An 18504-nucleotide genomic window follows, 5' to 3' on the forward strand; every position below is an offset into this window, starting at 1 on the left:
GATGTTAGTAGATGATAATGCAAGGATTCTTTTTATATGCACTGTTTATTATGGTTTTTTGAACTTTTTATTTAGTGCTGTAGTATGCTTTTTTGTGTTTAAACATAATATTATGCTTTATACTGCTATTAGGGTAGTCCAAATGTCAGTTATTGATCTTTTTGTTGTTTTACATTTGTCTTTGTAGGTTATCAATATTTTCATGTTGATATTGTTGGTTTTCCGATGGTTTGAAGGTTTGGGGGGCATATTATCAAGACAGGCGATAAAATTATTGTTGCTTTAGCGGCAGAAAACTGCCACTAAAACGGCGATAATGGGCTTGATAATATGCTCTATGGAATTCTAAATGAAGACCATGTTAAATGTGAAGGACATCTAACATGGGCTTCAATTGGAATTCCATTGAGCATATTATCAAGCCCATTATCGCCGTTTTAGCTGCAGTTTTCTGTCGCTAAAGTGGCGATAATGTTATCGCCTGTCTTGATAATATGCCCCTATATTTTTATAGCTATATTTTTGGTATTTCCATGGGAGAAATCGATATTTATGGTTAGCAATACTTTTTTTTTTCAATATTATGGTTATAAATGTTTTTGTAACAATATTTTTTCATCACAATATTTATGTAGTCAGTATTGTGTCACACAACTTTATTAACTACCAAGCTGTACACAGGCTCTTTTATGTATGTTTTCTGTTTTTCTGCTTGGTGGGGTGCTATGGTCTCATGATTTAACTTGCCTATAGATGTTAGTTGCATGTTGTTATACAATTTCAGGCTGGCCTTCCATAATTGCACAGCCAGAAGCTGTTTTGCAAGTGTTATAATCTATTGTAGAAGAAGCACATGTTTTGGGTATTTATTTCAGGAAAGACTTGAGAGGAAATAAACATCACCCAAAGAATGAATCAGACTGTTGTTATAATTTGTGGGTGCCAACCATTTTCCAGGCTATCCTTGGCCATGCAGTCAAAGATATGCTGGTTAATTGTATCGATTTAAAAGAGAGCAAAGCTGTTTTGTGTTCAGCTTTTGTCCCTTTCTCAAATGGTTCCTACTTTAGGCAGAAAGTGAATTTGAGAAGAGAATACATCTTAATGCAGCATAAAAATACACTTTCAGACATGTCTTATTAAGGCACATTATGAAGCATAAATTTTGTGTAATGCCCAAATGCAGAATCAAGTCCCTCGTGAGAGCAGAGAAGATTATTGCTATGTATTCAACTGTGTGTATCTTTGTGGAGTGTCACGACAGAGCTGTAATTGGAAACTTCAAGATGTTCCGGGCACAATGCCCTTCTGATTGCTGCCAGTAGGAAGCTACTTGTCAGGCATAGAAAGGTAGAGAAAGTAGTGGCAGCGGCAGAGCAGAGACCCTCATGACACAAAGTTGTTGGGCATCTCTTTCTAGCTCATTGATGCCGGCATCTGTTCCCTGAACTGCTTCTCGGCTGGGACTCGGGTTCCACCCTGGACTTTTCTCCTCCGACTGCTAGGAGGCATGTGGTGTAAAGAGAATGAGCTGCTGCGACATGTTCCTGCTGTCACAAGTGCCACCTCTAAATGTCTATCTACACACCCTCATGAGAGGACCACTCTGTGTGATGGCAGTGAGGCGCCAGCAATGGTTTACTAAAAAAAAAAGAACCCTCGCTCTGTGAGGTCGGGGACAAGTCAATCTCCCTGCCGTGTTTTATTTTCTATCATTTTGGTGTTTGTAATTTTGTTTTTCATGCCCCTGAATCCTATAATTAAAGCGTCTGGCCCGGGAGGTGAAGATTTGGGGACAGATTTACAAGGACTGGCGCATCCCTGCATATTAGCAGGGATGCGCCAGTAAAGATGTAGGAATACCCTTGCGCCACCACGGATGCGTCACATTTAAAATGCAAAACACACAAGATGATGGACGGAATGTTGCACAATGGCAAAACATTCACCCCCAGTCACAGATCTGGGTTTAATCCAACGTTATTTTGCTCACCAAGCCACCCCAGTTCAGACATGGCCATATGCAAATCAATCTTGACCCTGTGCCTCATGGGAACAGTCCAGCCCGAACTGCCAAGCCATGTCTTCCCTGGACCGGAATCAAGCATCCTAGGACTGGTGTCTGGCTATCAGCCATCTTCAGCCAAGATAGCTTGACTCCAGTGGCTTAGTGAGCACGGACCACGTCTGGACATACCCTTCCCACATAGGGTGAACAGCAAAACCCACAAGATGATGGATGGAATGTTGCACAATGGCAAAACATTCACTCCCAGTCACAGATCTGGGTTTAATCCATCGTTATTTTGCTCACCAAGCCACCCCAGTTAAGACATGGCCATATGCAAATCAGTCTTGACCCTGTGCCTCACGGGATCCGTCCAGCCTGAACTGCCAAGCCATGTCTTCCCTGGACCGGAATCAAGCATCCTAGGACCGGTTTCTGGCTATCAGCCGTCTTCAGCCGAGATAGCTTGACTCCAGTGCAACATTTCATTCATCATCTTGTGTGTTTTGCATTTACAATGCGGCGCACCATGGTGCAAGGATAGTCAGTTACGTGTCGCATCTTCTGTCGTAAGGGCAGCGCATTGCTGGAGTCGTGTCGTAAGCGCGCCGCAACTCCAGCAATGCTCAGCGGCGGCCTCTATCTATTGTGCTGCGTTTTGACGAAGCGGGTCATAAAAGTGACTCAGTAAAATCTTGTAGATTTCAATGCGTCACTTTTACGAGGCTTCCTTGCGATGGAACGCCCACCCTGCATACATTATACCTGATGCACGTATAATGTAGCACAGGGCTTTACAACGTGACGCATCTCACTAGATGCGTCACGTTGTAAATATGTTGCATAGTGGCGCATTGTTTATGACGCCGCTGCATCACAGATGTGACTTTCCAACGGTGCCGGAAAGATGTCACAAGGGGAATGTAAATCTGCCCCTTGGTCTGCAACTGACATCATGTCATTTACCATAGAAATGTCAAACCTATTGTCTTTGCTAGGGCATGCCAATATTGGTTGCATAGGTCAGCCATTAACTTCATTTTCACTGGGTTGCTAGTAACGCTGTCGTTTCATTTTACAGCCCCACTGGTATTCATAATTAAAACTGTATTTACACAGCTGCACCATATGTGATAAGCCCCATAGTGCATTATCAGGGAAAGTGGAAACTAAGGACCTGAACTGCCAGCTAATAGTTCTTTTTTTTGTGCTAGCCTCTGGGCATTTTTGGAGTTTAGAAATGACAAGCGAGTTCATTGCTGCTAAAAGCTCCCTCCTTTATTCCACTTGCCTTCTCACCATTTCTGTGTTCTCACAATTTCTACCGCACCTTTTTCCTAATTAGCCGTCCTGCATTTTGAATGAACGGAATAAAATAGGCCATTACTTACACTGCAGGCTCTCGGAACGAACCTACTGAGAGCGCGCTAATATCTGTTCCCTTATTTTTCATAATATGACAGCGCAGCAGTGTTGATAGCCTAAAGAAAAATGACAAGCTGTCTGTCATAGGAAGCTAAAAATATTAAAAGACCGGGAAATTAATATTCAAGCATGAAGTGGTAATATGGCAATGATGTTCAGAGTATTCTCAATTTTGGAGTGCATGCGAGATCATTCCATGAAATCTCTCAAACTTGTGCACTTCATGATTTAAATTTAATTGCTGAAGTTGGATATCATTAGCAAAAATAAATATTATATATATTTTTTTACAATTGAAAAGTTTAAATTATGTAAACTTTATAAAAACATAAATAAATAGTTTGTTTATTATTAGTTAAAATGTGACATATATATTTCCCTTATATAATATTTATAAAACATTTCATTAAATAAATATAGCCTTTATAATATATATATAGGTACTCTATTAGACATAAAGAATATAAACAGCGGACATTCTGCATAACTATGTTATATTACGAACCTAGGGAAGCATACATGGTTAATGTGCCAGCTGCAGAAATCTTTTTGCATCGTGCTGTACAAAGGATCAAATTGTTTGGGATTGTCTAGGTTTTCATTCTTTTAATATTCATGAACTGAAAGTGATAGCAACAGATGTTTCAACAGTATGTTCATAGTGGAGGAGCAATTACGTTCAATAACAATATAGTATTATCGTTAAACCTATCAAATAAAATAAAACATCAAAAGATTTTTACCTCAAATTACTGCTTCGTAAAAAGTAACACATTCCAACGGTTTCTCAAAAAGTGCATAATCTACATTACAGCACAAATAAAGCATTATGCAATGTGTCTTTGGTGCTATGGCTGGGGTGTTAATTGAATTAGGAGGATATTTGTTAATGGCCTGTAACCTTCATTTTAAATTCCGCACAGGGGCTGATTAGGATGGAGGATTTTCCGCCTCCTCCGGGCCGGCAGAAGCCACGTCCGGCCCGGAGGAGGCGGAAAATCCTCTGCGGAGTCACCAAAGACCCACTGCCGCATTACGATGGCTGGTGGGTCTTGGTTTCTGTCCGCTGCTTTTCCGCCACGGTCGGATTACAACCGCGGCGGAAAAGCTCTCATTTGGCTGGCAGTGTCTATCAGACACCGCCAGCCAAATTAGGATGCATTTGTAAACATGCTTTTCCGCGGCGGTTTTTCCGCCGTGGAAAAGCATGTGTACTTTTGAATTTGGGGGCCCGTTGCGGGCCCCCAGGGTGTAGGCGGGTGGGGGGTGCACATGGGGGGTACCTATGGTACCCCCCAGTATTTACATGCACAAAGCGGCAGGCACCGCGCGGTGCCTGCCGCTTTGTGCATGTAAATGTTAAACATGCACTTTTAACAATGTTTAACAATGTTAAATATCCAGGATGTGACCGCCAGGGTGGCGGTCACATCCTAATTTGCACGGAGGGACCACCGCAGCCCATGCGGACGGTCCCTCCACCTCTGGGATGGCGGACGGACGCAAGTCCGTCCGCCATCCTAATCGGCCCCAAAATGTCAGTGCAATCCTCAGATCATTTACCTCTAGTACAAAATAGAGTTAACAGCATCCATGTTAATTGGCTGAAAAACTGATGTTATGTCCTTGAGATCGAAGATCATCTTAAAGGGACATCCCTATTGGATGGATCTCATCGATTTTTATTTCAATATTTTGCTACTTTTTTTTACTTTCTCATTTTGTTCAAGAAAGAACAAAAAAGAAGAATGGCCTAAGAACATGACAATACTCTGAAAATAATTCTAATGGATTCATATCTCAAGCAGCTAATAATATCTAGAGAACTTGAGTGAGAAAAATTTACAACAGGCTAAAATATTGATGAATCCTAGTTGGCTTCTCCGTCTTTGGACAAATCGAGGAAAATTCCCCTGTACTGGCAACTCCCTCAGTTTTTAAGGCATCTTTGAGGACTTCATCTGGATCTGTACATTAGGATAACCAAGGTCCTGCAGTGAAATAATCCTTTCCTGCATCCTTCCAGTGTTGGAAGTTCTGCATTGCACCAGATCTTGGCAATGTCCTTTTTGGATATTAGCAAGCCTAGCCATAAGAGTGCCATTTTGTATCTATTTGTGTCAATGTCTGTTGTTATATGTACCAAGGCTAGATTTGGATCTACAGGAAATGTAGAACCCAGCACTCTTCCAAGTGTATGATGAACCTCCTTCCAAAAAGGTCTTAAAGTGTTAAATATTGTTTACGAAATTCCCCATTTGACTCTTACACCTAAGACTTTCTGTATTGGATATTGGCCATATCGCCATAGTTTTGATTGCATGTCCAATCCGGGTATTTGATTTGGATTATTCTCAACTGGGACACTATTACTGATTGGAATGGGATGTTCGGGCTTCCTGTTATTCTTCATTTGTTACTTCCCCCTGGTCTTTTTCCCAAGCAAGCAAGATGATGTCAAAGGAATTTAGGGTTTGACGCACCAACAAGCGTTAGATTTGGGATATATCTCTCTCATCAGTAACTTAGATTATATTTGGATAAATTCAGAAGTTTGGATAAATCAGTTGTATAGGGGGATGGTCTGGCCTAATTGAAAATACTGAAAGAACTGGCTAAACGTGTCCGTGGATAATTTCAAAGGACCGGAACTCTGACCCAGACAGCTTTCATACCACTATGGAGTCCCAAATCTAGAACTCCAGAAATACTAGCACTTGACCTAATATATTTCCCAACTACAAAGTAGACTTTGTCAGTTTGTTATGCCAACCCAGAGCATTTGGAGTATTTTTCCAGAGTCTAATCACTGTCCGTGAAGCTTGGGGAATAGAGTACTAAACCCTTCCCTCATAAATTGAGTGCAGAGGATGAGAATCTTTCTTTGCCCACCTTTCAGGTGCAAACGCTGGGTCTGCATGTGTGTTACGTAGCACTTCATTAATTGTAATCAAGCGGAATACTCTATAATGTGAAGAGATATCTGCCACACTCATGCCCCATAATACTGTGATTTAAAATGCTTAGCAAGGGCTGTTCTGTGGTATTTTAGTTTCCACTATAAGCCTTTAAGGTGGTTGAGACTTTGCAAAATAGTTTTGTGGGATCAAATATGGAACATTTTGGAGCTGATAAAGTATTCACAGCAAGGATACCATCAATAGCCACCTTGTCCATCAGGGACATGCAATGGTGTTATGCATTGCAGCATAGATACCTAAGAATTTAAAGCCATCTCTAACAACTGTGAGGCCTTGTTTCCACTGGAGATTTTGTTGTGTCATTCCTTGGCCAAGTTGGTTGTAGGTCCTGAAAATTCACAAAGTATTCTGAACATTTGAAGTACCCACTGGACCAGATCACTGGATTGTACAGGAAGATGGGTAGGTTATCCAAATACAAAGAGACTGTATCTGCTAACCCAGGGACGTATTCAAATCCACTGCGTATACTATCTATCTGGCTACATTCTGTAAAAGGTTCTATGGCAATGGCAACGTGCAGGTGGGATGAAGGGCAGCCCTGCCTGGTGCCCCTGCACACAGGGAAGGATTTGTGGTGTCAAACATCCCCTCTAACAGTTACCATCAGGTGGGTGCATACCAGGCACACATAGCCGAGAATCTTTGTCTCCCATAGGTGCCTTTCTTAGTAGTGCAAACAGTTATTCCCACCCCACCGAATCAAAGGTGTCCTCACAGTAAGCTATCGGTAGGGCCAGTGATTTCTCCAGTCTATCAGCCAAAGCAAGTGCATTGTCAATGTATCTAATAGTATGCCTTGTGCCTCTGTCTGATATGGAACTTCTCTGATCAGATGAATGAGAGATCTAATCACAGTTGCCATACCACTACCCAGGACATTGTTCATGAAGATTGTACGGTAAGAGGCTCACTTCAATGGTGGTTGAATCAGTTTTGTATATTACCACAATCTCGATGAGGCGTAAGTCAATTGTTCATTCCTCGAATGTCTGACAAAATATAGAAAGACATAATATCGAGGTTCAAAAATATCAGAGCATTAATATCGATGTCAACAATATCGACATCCTATCTACAACAAGGTAAGTAGAAAAATATCACACAAAAAATATCGATGTCAAAAATATCGTTAAAAAAAAATACCCTTTTTTAAATGAAAAACATATGTAAAATAAATTAAATAATACTTACAAAAATAATAAACATAGTTAAGAATATTTTATAATATTTACAATTAATAAGTAATATACATCATTTAATAAAAAATTAATTAAACATATACATATAATATATAATATATATACTTACTTAATAATCATTTTTAATAATTATTTAACAAATTATAAATAATTAAAAATATTATAAATTACAAATTCATCTATACACATAAAATATTAACATAAATAAACATAAATACAAATTAAATAATTATGCAAAACAAATTTTTAAAAAATATTTTACTTTTAATATTTTTAAAATTGATTATATACTACATTAGCTAAAACTTTACAAAATATATTAAATAACAGAGGGAATAAAATACTATTACAACTCCCAAAAAAACAACAGTAAGTAAAATGTTTATAGAATACTATTCCCACTCCAAAGGGTGCAACAGTAGGGAAAGTGTTGGATAGCTTAGGGGTAAAAATTACTATTCCCAGTCCAAAGAGTGCAACAGTAGGGAAAGTGTTGGATAGCATAGGGGTAAAAATTACTATTCCAACTTCAATGAGTGCAACAGTAGGGAAAGTGTTGGATAGCATAGGGGTAAAAATTACTATTCCCACCCCAGACAGTGCAACAGTAGGGAAAGTGTTGGATAGCGTAGGGGTAAAAATTACTATTCCCACTCCATAGAGTGCAACAGTAGGGAAAGTGTTGGATAGCGTAGGGTTAAAAATTCCTATTCTCACTCCAGAGAGTGCAACAGTAGGGAAAGTGTTGGATAGCGTAGGGGTAAAAATTACTATTCCCCCTCCAGAGAGTGCAACAGTAGGGAAAGTGTTGGATAGCGTAGGGGTAAAAATTACTATTCCAACTCCAGAGAGTGCAAAAGTAGGGAAAGTGTTGGATAGCGTAGGGGTAAAAATTACTATTGCCACTCCAGAGAGTGCAATAGTAGGGAAAGTGTTGGATAGCGTAGGGGTAAAAATTACTATTCCCACTCCAGAGAGTGCAACAGTAGGGAAAGTGTTGGATATCGTAGAAGTTAAAAATACCATACTTATAAATAAATTAATATTTTAAAATATTAAAAAAATTAATTAATACATTAATCTAAACTATTTACAAATACCAATACATCATTTTTAAAAACATAATTACCAATGAATAATTAAGTCAAAATAAATTAATAATAAATACCAATTAATAATAATGAATTACCAATTAATAATTAATCACCAATAATATAATTTACAAAAACAAATAACAAAAATAAATTAATACTTAATTACATTTGAATTACTTACCACCCTACCCCCCTATAAACTCATAACCCACTACAGAACATAATGATCAATTAATCAATTAATACAAATTAATTACCAATTAATAAATAATTAACAATTACATAATTAACAAACACAATTAATTAAAATAAATGATTACTTAATTACATTTAAATTACTTCCCACCCTATTCCCCTATAAACCCATAACCCGCTACAGAACATAATTATCAATTAATCAATTAATTTAAATGAATTACCAATTAATAAAAATGAATTACTAATTAATTAAAATTAATTTATATTTTCTAAAAATTAATAATTAAATTAGTATAATTACATGACTTCCCACCCTAATACCCTGTAAACCCACAACACGCTACGGTACTAAAATACACAATTTAAATAAATTATATTAAAAATATAATACATATTAAATGCATAATAATATACATAAGAATCATTTAAAATTCGATATTAGTAATATCGATATTACTAACATCGATATTAGTAACATCGATATTACTAACATCGATAATAACAAAATCGATATTACTTACCGTCGAAATTTTGTCCCATCGATATTAAAAATATTGATATTACTTACCTTCTATATTCTGCCCCTTCGATATTTAAACATCGACATTATTGTATGTTGATATTTAAAAATCGATATTTTGTCTGCCTACCCCATTCCTCTCTTACCACTGCCCCTTCTAGCATTGTCTTGTTGGGGAGGACCCTTGATGAGAACTGTTTAAGGAAGTCAACTGGAAAACCATTGGGCAGGGTGTTTTGCCCACCTGAGTTCACACAAGGCAGATGATAACTCTGCCACAGTGATGTCATCCTCTGAGAAGTCATGTTCTGCTCTGGACAGGCATCTTGTTGGCAGGTCATGTGTGAGTTCTCCAAATCTGCTATATTAAGAGTTTTAATATTTTCCATATAAGGTTGAATAGGAGGATACAAATGTTTGATGTGCAGCGCAGTTCTCTGCGATAGCCTGTCTGCTTTCATCCTTTAGTTTAGTTATATGGCCTCAGCTACCATTGTTTTAGCAGAACCAAGGTAGTATTGTACTGCCCTTATTGATCCACTGATAAATACAGGCCTGGGAGTTCAGCCACATTCACCTTGACCTCCACCAGTAGCTTCTGCCTTAGTACTGTTTTGTTATGCTCAATGCTGCAAAGTACAGATGGGTCCCCCAATACTAGATATTTGGATTTCAAGTCTAGGAGAATTGTCAGAATTACGCCACTTCTTCAGTTTTTCCACTTGGCATGCCTAATGATAAACTAATCATTACTGTTTTGAAAGCCTACCAGCATCACTAGTGATTTGACGATACCCTGGTTTTTAGTGAAGTATAATTCAGCTTCTGCAGCAGTATGAGTCTAGAATTGTTTAACAGTCAGCTGACACTCACTGAGGCACCAGTCAATTTTTCCTGCTCTAGACCCTCGATCTATCATTAGCTTTACTAGTGAATGATCAGACAGACCCTTGGCTAGCATGCAAGCTCTTCACCCACCTCTGTTTGGCATAAGGAAATTGTCCAATCTCCTGAAGGACTTATGGGCTCCCAAATAGTGTCTATAATAGTGCTCCTTAGGGTGAATCTGGTGCTAACTTCCGAGATGCTGATGGCGTAGAGGAATTGCTGTTGGGTTGGTGCTCAGACCCTCAATTGATCTAAACTCCAGTCAGTGATCTGTTGAGTTTACCTAAACCTATCCAACACCCAGTGGGAATTTAAGAAATGAGGCATCCAGAGACCCCCTGAAATTACACAGCTGTGGGGGAGGGTTGGGGTTGGTAAACAAACTAATGAAAGACAGATGTTTTCTGTGCAAAGTACCAGTCATTGCTATATATTGCTCCATTGGATGTGTTGGTGATTCTAGAGAAGTCCCAGGATGTTTTACTGAAAAGTAATAGCACCTAAAAGGAACATTTATCGCCCATCAGTGTGTCTCTGTAATTGGGGGACATCAGGATTATACCACTTGGTGGTCTTAAGAATAGCCCCTCACCCCTATTTTTATCAAGTGAGTCACGTTCCATGTAATAACAAACATTTTCCCCATTGTTGGTGGTCATTTGCAGGTTTTTCTCTTAGAAATGTTTTAGTAAATTGCCCGCTTGTGATACCTTTGGTTTTGATGTCATGTTGCCATTAGAACAATCCAACAACACTCCAAATTATCCTGTTTCCCACCTCCCACTCGACATTTTGATGAAATGCAAAGACAACAAAGATTCGGTCATAAATAGGCACTGTACTCGGCAAAATGCTAGGAGTGCCGAACTTTCTAGATATCTTACCAACCGCGGTTTGGTTGATCTATTCCAAAACCTTGGGGGTGCATGCATTACACAGCCATCATTTAAAGGCGGTAAGAGAGCTTCCCTCATAGATTACATATTTGTCTGCCGAAACTTTTTACCTTGGCTCTCCATAAGTGAGATCCTGCCTACAGATTGGGGTGATCATTATTCTTTAAGTGCTTCTTTGCATTTACCGCTTAAGGGCTTGGCACATAATAGTAACTTAGCTTCCTTAACGCAACACTCTGTGGATGGCCTCCGCCTAGTCTGACATATGAATAATCCGAAAGAGTCACTCACAGTTTTACTTAATTACACCTTAACAAACTTTGTTATTGTCTTGGGGAGAATGCCCCGGATTCTTTGGCACTACAATTCAACCAGCTAATGCATGCAATTAGGGACTCTATGCTTAAGCCTATCCGTACCCCAAGCACGTACCCAAGATAGTTCGATGGGGCTTGCTGATTGGCTAATAGGAGGCTAAGGTAAGCCCTCAACGCACGCCCTAGGAATAGGTCCGAAATCTCCATGGCATGCACTGAGTACAAATCCGCCCTTGCAATTAGGAAAAGGGACTCACGTCCTAGGGAAAGGATAGTAAACCTGTTAGAAATAGGGGTCTCTAGTTGGCAGTAGGTACCTTTGTCCAAATAGGGTCCCTTGCTTCTAGTCAGGGTAAGGGGGATACATAATTTAGATAACCCCTGCTCATCCCTTGGTAGCTTTGCACAAGCAGACAGGCTTATCCCAAAGGCAATGTGTAAAGTATTTGTAACAGCTTTCACTAAACTAAACAAGACCAAAACGACAAAAATCCAACATACAAAAACTCAGTAGAATGTCTTTAGAAAGGTTGTTGCAAAAATAAACTTGTAGATGATGAAATGTGACACTTTACTCATAAAGTACCTGGGATGCGTAACGCAAAACAAACAAAAGGGTCACAGAGAATGCGATGCATTGATTCTTCCTGTGCCCCGGTTCCGATGCGACATGATGGCGCCTCGATGCGTTGCGACGATCCGGTGCGATGCTAGAAAATGGCGTCTTGACTGCGATGCGATGCGACAACGTAGAGGCGATGCGTGCACGCTCAACAGCCGTGCGACGAACTAGGTGGTTTTCTGAGCCGCGACAAGCCCTGCAACACGTTTCCCCGGTGATGCGACAACACCCTCAGTGACTGCAACACGCTTCTCCGGTGTTGCAGCGGCGATCAGCAGCAGCGCGCTTGCTCAGTGATGTGACGGTACCCTCTGTGTGGCGGCACACTTCTCAGGTGATGGGACGGCGGACAGTGGCAGCAGCACCACGCTTTCTCGATGATGTGACAGCAGCTGCTGCGGCGGCGTCACGCCTCTATCATTGCTTCGTGCTTCCAGCTCCCTTCAGCAAAAAGGCCTCACACACAGTTACAGGCCCTCCTGGCAGACTGGAATTCCCAGCAAGGAAGTTCAGGGAAGCTGGGGTGAAGTCCTTTTGAGCCTGGGACTTCAGAAACAGGAGGCCAGCTCTTCTCAGGCCCTTGGAGACACAGCACACAGCAAAGTCCTTCTCCAAGCAGAGGACCCATCACACAGCAAAGTTCTTTAGATCTCTCCTTAGTAGAAACAGCACACTGCAGGCCAACCCCAGACACACAGCAAGGGCAGTACTTCTCCTCAGTCTCTTCACTGATCTTCTTTGGCAGAGATTCCTCTTCATTACAAAGTAGTCTAACTTTTAGGGGTTTCAGCTCTGATATGTATACCCCAAAAGTCTTTATTCTTTATGTGTGAGGGGTCCTGGACCCAGTCCAAACCAGTTCTGGGTGCACTCTGCCAGTGCACAACTTCTTCCTTTGTCAGTGTGGGCCAGTGTCATCAGTCGCACCACAGGAGGTAGAGCCAGCATTGAAGAAGGCAGGCAAAGCCCTATTCATGCTGAGGTCCTACTCCTCCCACCACTACAAATGCAGGTAGGTCTATTCACCCTAGTGCTGACCCACCCAGACTCATGGAGCCACCCCAGCCCCTGTCACTCTCAAACCAGATAGTCAAATCACAAACAGGCAGAGACAACAGAAAGGTTGAACAAGAAAAAGGCCACTTTCTAAAAGTGCTATTTTCGAACACTGAATTTAAAAACCATCCTTCATAAAAGCTGTGTTATTAAATTCTGAAATCAGGGGTAAAAGATTTAAATTGTCCATCTTACTTCTATGGGAAGATATGCAGGTAAACAAGATAGCCTTTCAATAGAGAAAAACGAAATTGGCATTATTTCACTATTAGAACATGTTACCCACGATGATACATGTCCTACCTTTCACATACACTGCACCCTGCCCAGGGGGGTACCTTGGGCCTACCATAGGGTTGTCCAATGTGTAAGAAAAGGGAAGGGTTAGGCCCGGCAAGTGTGTACACTGACCAGGACAACATGGCAGTTAGCAAACTGCACCCAGGCACTGCGGTGGCAGGCCTGAGACATCTCTTTGAGGCTACTCATGTGAGTGGCACAATCAGTGCTGCAGGCCCACTAGTAGCATTTGAATTACCAGCCCTGCACACGCAGTGCACATTACTAGGGACCTACTGGTAAAACAAACTATACCAATCATGGATAACCAATTACAATAATAATGTATACAGGGAGCACTTGCACTTTGGCACTGATCAGCAGTGGCAAAGTGCCCAAAGCATCTAAACCAGCAAAAACGAAATCCAGCACAGTGTCAACAAAACTCCTTTGGGATGCAGTAAAATTAATACGGTCCAAGAATTCTCCCACTAATCCCCCTCTCCAAAATAATATCTTGTGCGGATTGAGTTACTCACTTTGCCTATATTTACCACACTGTGGAATATCCAATCCAGACCACTCTTCTTCACATCGCATTGCAGATTTCGTCCCCACTTTTGCTAACTTTGGAGGAAGTTGAGTCGACCATCCTGCACAGTAAGGGGTAAAACCCCAGGCCCAGACAGGGTACCAATAGACCTGATGAAATCCATGCCCAAATTGTGGGGCCTACTCATTACGAATACGTTTAACACTTCCCTATCTCTTTCTATCCCTCCTTAGTGGTCTTTTGTGACAATAGTCCCCATATTCAAAAAGGTAGACCGATCGTCGCCCAAGTGTTACCGACCAATTTCGCTCATTGATAGCATGATTAAAATCATTGGCCGAGCCATCTACGACAGTCTGGTGGATTGGGCAGCTGATATACTTTCCCAATTTCAATTTGGGTTTCAACCTAAATTTGGTATGAACGAACAATGGCTGAATCTGGATTTGACAATCTCCAAATATACTAAGGCCAAGTGCACCCCCATATATCTAGCTGTTATGATGTATCCACTGCCTTTGATTTAGTGGACTGAACCAAACTTTGGTTAATGTTGCTGGATGAAGGTGTAGATCCACCCCATGTGAACTTTTTATATTGTCTGCACTTGGACCTTACTGCACGGATCCATTTAACTTTGCTTGGGGAACTTTCTCCTGACTATAGCTTACAGAGTGGGGTGAGACAGGGTTGCATATTGGCACCTATTTTATTCATTGTATATATTAATGGTTTACCAGCTCTAGCCTCTACCCACAGAGACATACCTAGAATTGCAGACTCCCCAGCTCCTGCTCTGTTATACGCGGACAATGCAGTATTGTTGGCCCTAACCCCAAAAGCCCTGAGACATCAGGTGGATTGTTTTGTTTCCTTTATGCATAAACCGAATGTTAATACTAATTATTCTAAGTCGCACATCATGTCCTGCAGCCCAAATGAATCAGTATTAACGGGCATGTTCTGACGTCAGTTGAACATTTTGTTCACCTGGGATTCAATTATAATTCCTCAGGGTCATGGAATCCCAATTGTATTCAGTTTTGTACTAAGTTAAGCAAAATTGCAGGCACAGTAATCTACTTCATCACACCACAAATAAGGGGCACACTGTCTCCACCTTTGAAAGTCTTTAACTCCCAATGTATTAGTGTGGCTACTTACGGAGCGGGAGTTTGGGATTTTAGCAAGTGCGGCTCCATTCAGGCAGAGGAAAACTGCTTTCTCTGAAGGCTTTTAAGCGCACCACTATCCACCTCCACCCTCATCATGCACTTCGAGCTAAACCAGGGTTTTATTGAGGATACAATTCAGATGGTGCCGCTTTTATTATGGGTTGGCATCTGTAATAATGTAAGGACAATATATTCGACTGCAAGACATTGTACAAGGCTTCCTCTATACCATGGCAGAGCTATTTACAAGACACTTTCGGCTCCTTCAGCCTACCCTGGTGGTACTCTGTACCCAGCCACATTCCCAATAATGCCAATTCCGAGGTGAAATCAATATTTAAGGCTCACTGAGCAAATATTAGGTTAATATCTGAGCTTTCTAAACCCTTGGTGTTGCAATACTGCAATCTCCTTTATAATGACGACTCCAGCTGTATTTGGCCCTGAATTGACCAGATGGGAGCGGTTCTTACGTTTTCGCTTCCGAGCTGGTACAATCTACTGGTATCTCTTTTTTAAACATTCTTTTGATTCTGTAGGGAATATGGTCTCCTGTTGTCCCTGCAATAATCTCACTGTACACTATTTGTTGCACTTTATTTTTTTCTGCACTTTGCACAGTATAGCACTACTGCACTTTTTGATTCCCCTATTATGGAGGCTAGTCCTTCGCCGCTGCAGTCCGGCTCTCCTTCACTTACAATCCTTGTGCTCCCCTGAATTTGTTTTCTCCGTTTGTGCCTTCCTGAAAGCAGCGATTAGGACTAGACACACTGTCGATTCCGATCCGGTAAAATGCGCTTCGAATGGTCGTACGGAGAGTTTTTTCCCCGTACGAATCGTATCTGTAGACGTCCCGTACGTACGATGAAGTACGATCCGTACTAGGTGCCGAACTCCGTACGAGTCGTACAGGACTCCGTACGACTCAAATCTCCGTACGAATCTCACTCGGAACCCGCAGTACGCGACATCGCGGCACGTTTTTACGACCCAGCAAGTACGATCCGTGTCGGGTACGCGCCGTACGACCCTTTTCCTACGGGAGCCGAAAACAGTCGTAAACGCAGAGTTCGCGCCGAAACAGGTACGGAAGGACCCCCCCCGGGTATGGCACGTACCCCCCATGATCGCAGGGGTACGCGCCGTACCCCTGTGGTCATGCGGGGTACGTGCCGTACACCCAGCATACATGGGGTATGCACCGTACCCCATGTACAGTGGGTGTACGGCACGTACCCCATGTACGCTGGGTGTACGGCACGTACCCCGCATGACCACAGGGGTACGGCGCGTACCCCTGCGATCATGGGGGGTACGCGCCGTACGGTGTGTAGGTGATCGTGCACTTTTCCGTACGAATCGACGTGTACCGTACGAATCGCGTCCGGGTCGGCCGATCGGGATCGGAATCGTCCGGTCGTACGGCATCTGTACGAGTCGTACGGAAACGGCTCCGGATACGATTCGTACGGACGGGGATTTTACCGGATCGGAATCGACCCACATGTTGGGATAGCCCGACAGAACTTTAGGCGCAGTGCGGTTCAGTGTACTAAACTTGGTAGAAGCATAGGGCTTATTTAACGGGGGATAGGAGGAGCATATGGCGGACCCTATCTTAGGTCTTTGCCCTCTCTTTATCCCCCGTCTTGGTGCTTAAATTGCAGCTTCTATCCTCTATTTTGTATTAGTGTTCTGCAATTTATTTCTGTTTTCGCATCCTAGGTTCCCTTTTTAGATTTCCGATGTCTGATGAATTTTCTGATATATCACTTTTGAAATTCTGAATGCCCCCTGTGCATCTTGCCAAACACCTTCCTAACTTTTTGCTTATTTTAATTCTGATTGTGTGTTCATAGCTGCATGCAATATTCCTTCGTAATTTTAGGGTCATGCTGCTCGGCTTGCTTGGATATCTGATGTATTAACTGATGGGTTTGTCTTGTAATTTAACAGTTTTTAACACTTTTAAAATATTCTTCATTGTACAATGATTTTAATCTTCTATGTGTGTTTATAGTTATGTGCAATATTTTTTATGCACCTTTATGGTCTACTGTTCTTTATACCGAATAAATGATTGAGTGATTGATAAAAGTATCTATAGCTATAAAGGCATGTGAGGTCTGCCAACATTAACAATTAACAACAACCACTAATTATCTATCCAAACTGTCCCTTTCCTGATCAAAATGTAAACCTCTAGTGTGCAAGTTATCTAGAAGGAAATATCTAATAACAACGTGATGACATCTGGTAATTTGAAAGCAAGGAAGCGCAGGGAGGAAAAGAGAAAAAGATGAAAAGAAGTATGCATAAAAGGAATTAGTTACTGCACCCTTTACACTTGCCCCACTGTGCTTTAACTCCAAGGTCACCTAGCTTTAGAGATTCAATCTAAGCATAATGGTTCGGCCCAGTATGACTTGACATGTTTAATCATCTGTTTGGTGACTTTCCAAGTGTCTCGTCTAATATGTAGCTTCAGAAGGGATGGCACTGTTTTGACAGTGGGGTAAGCTCCCTCTTTTCACCCAAGAGGTCTTGACCCCATCTCCGATTCCTCAGGATTGTAGTGGAGAGTCACGGGTACTGTAATTTTCCTGTGCTGATCACTCCACTCAAGGTTTTGTGAGGAAGCAACAGAGTTTAACCTCAATAGGTCATATCCAATGCCAGTCTTAGTCAGTCTCATCACTTAAGTATCTTATTGTTATCTCCTGTCATCTGTCACCTCTGTAACTCACTCCATTTTTACTTGATGCTGCATATTCCTAAGAACTATCTAGAAAGAAGCCTAGCACTGAGGGAAACTTTGATTCAAGATTCACCAGACACTTTGAAGTGTGTGGGCCCATGCTTGCATTTTCAAAACAGGTCATATGCCCATTAGGCATTCTAGTAATTATTTCAGGGGAAAATAGCGGTGTTTTTGTGTGTTAAGACATACATTTCTTGGAATACTGAAATACTCTTCAAACATAGCCCCAAATCCCCTTTCCCTTATTCCAAGTCCTAACCTCATTCCATCCCTTCCACTATTGGTGCGTGGGCATAGCCCTTTGGTGAAGAGCACTGAACTAACCTGCAATAAAAATATATGAAATGACCGTGTCCAGATTTTTTTTACTCTTCCAATGTATTCTATGTGGAGTCACTGAAGTGTGTCCAGGGAGGGTCTAACACTGAAAAAGCTAATTTTGACACATTGATTATTTTATGGTTTAATTGATTGTTGTATGGGTGACAGCTTAAATGACGTCTTGCTTACTTAATTACTTATGCCT

Source organism: Lissotriton helveticus, chromosome 11 (assembly GCF_964261635.1).
Source record: "Lissotriton helveticus chromosome 11, aLisHel1.1, whole genome shotgun sequence".
In the NCBI taxonomy this organism is placed as follows: Eukaryota; Metazoa; Chordata; class Amphibia; order Caudata; family Salamandridae; genus Lissotriton; species Lissotriton helveticus.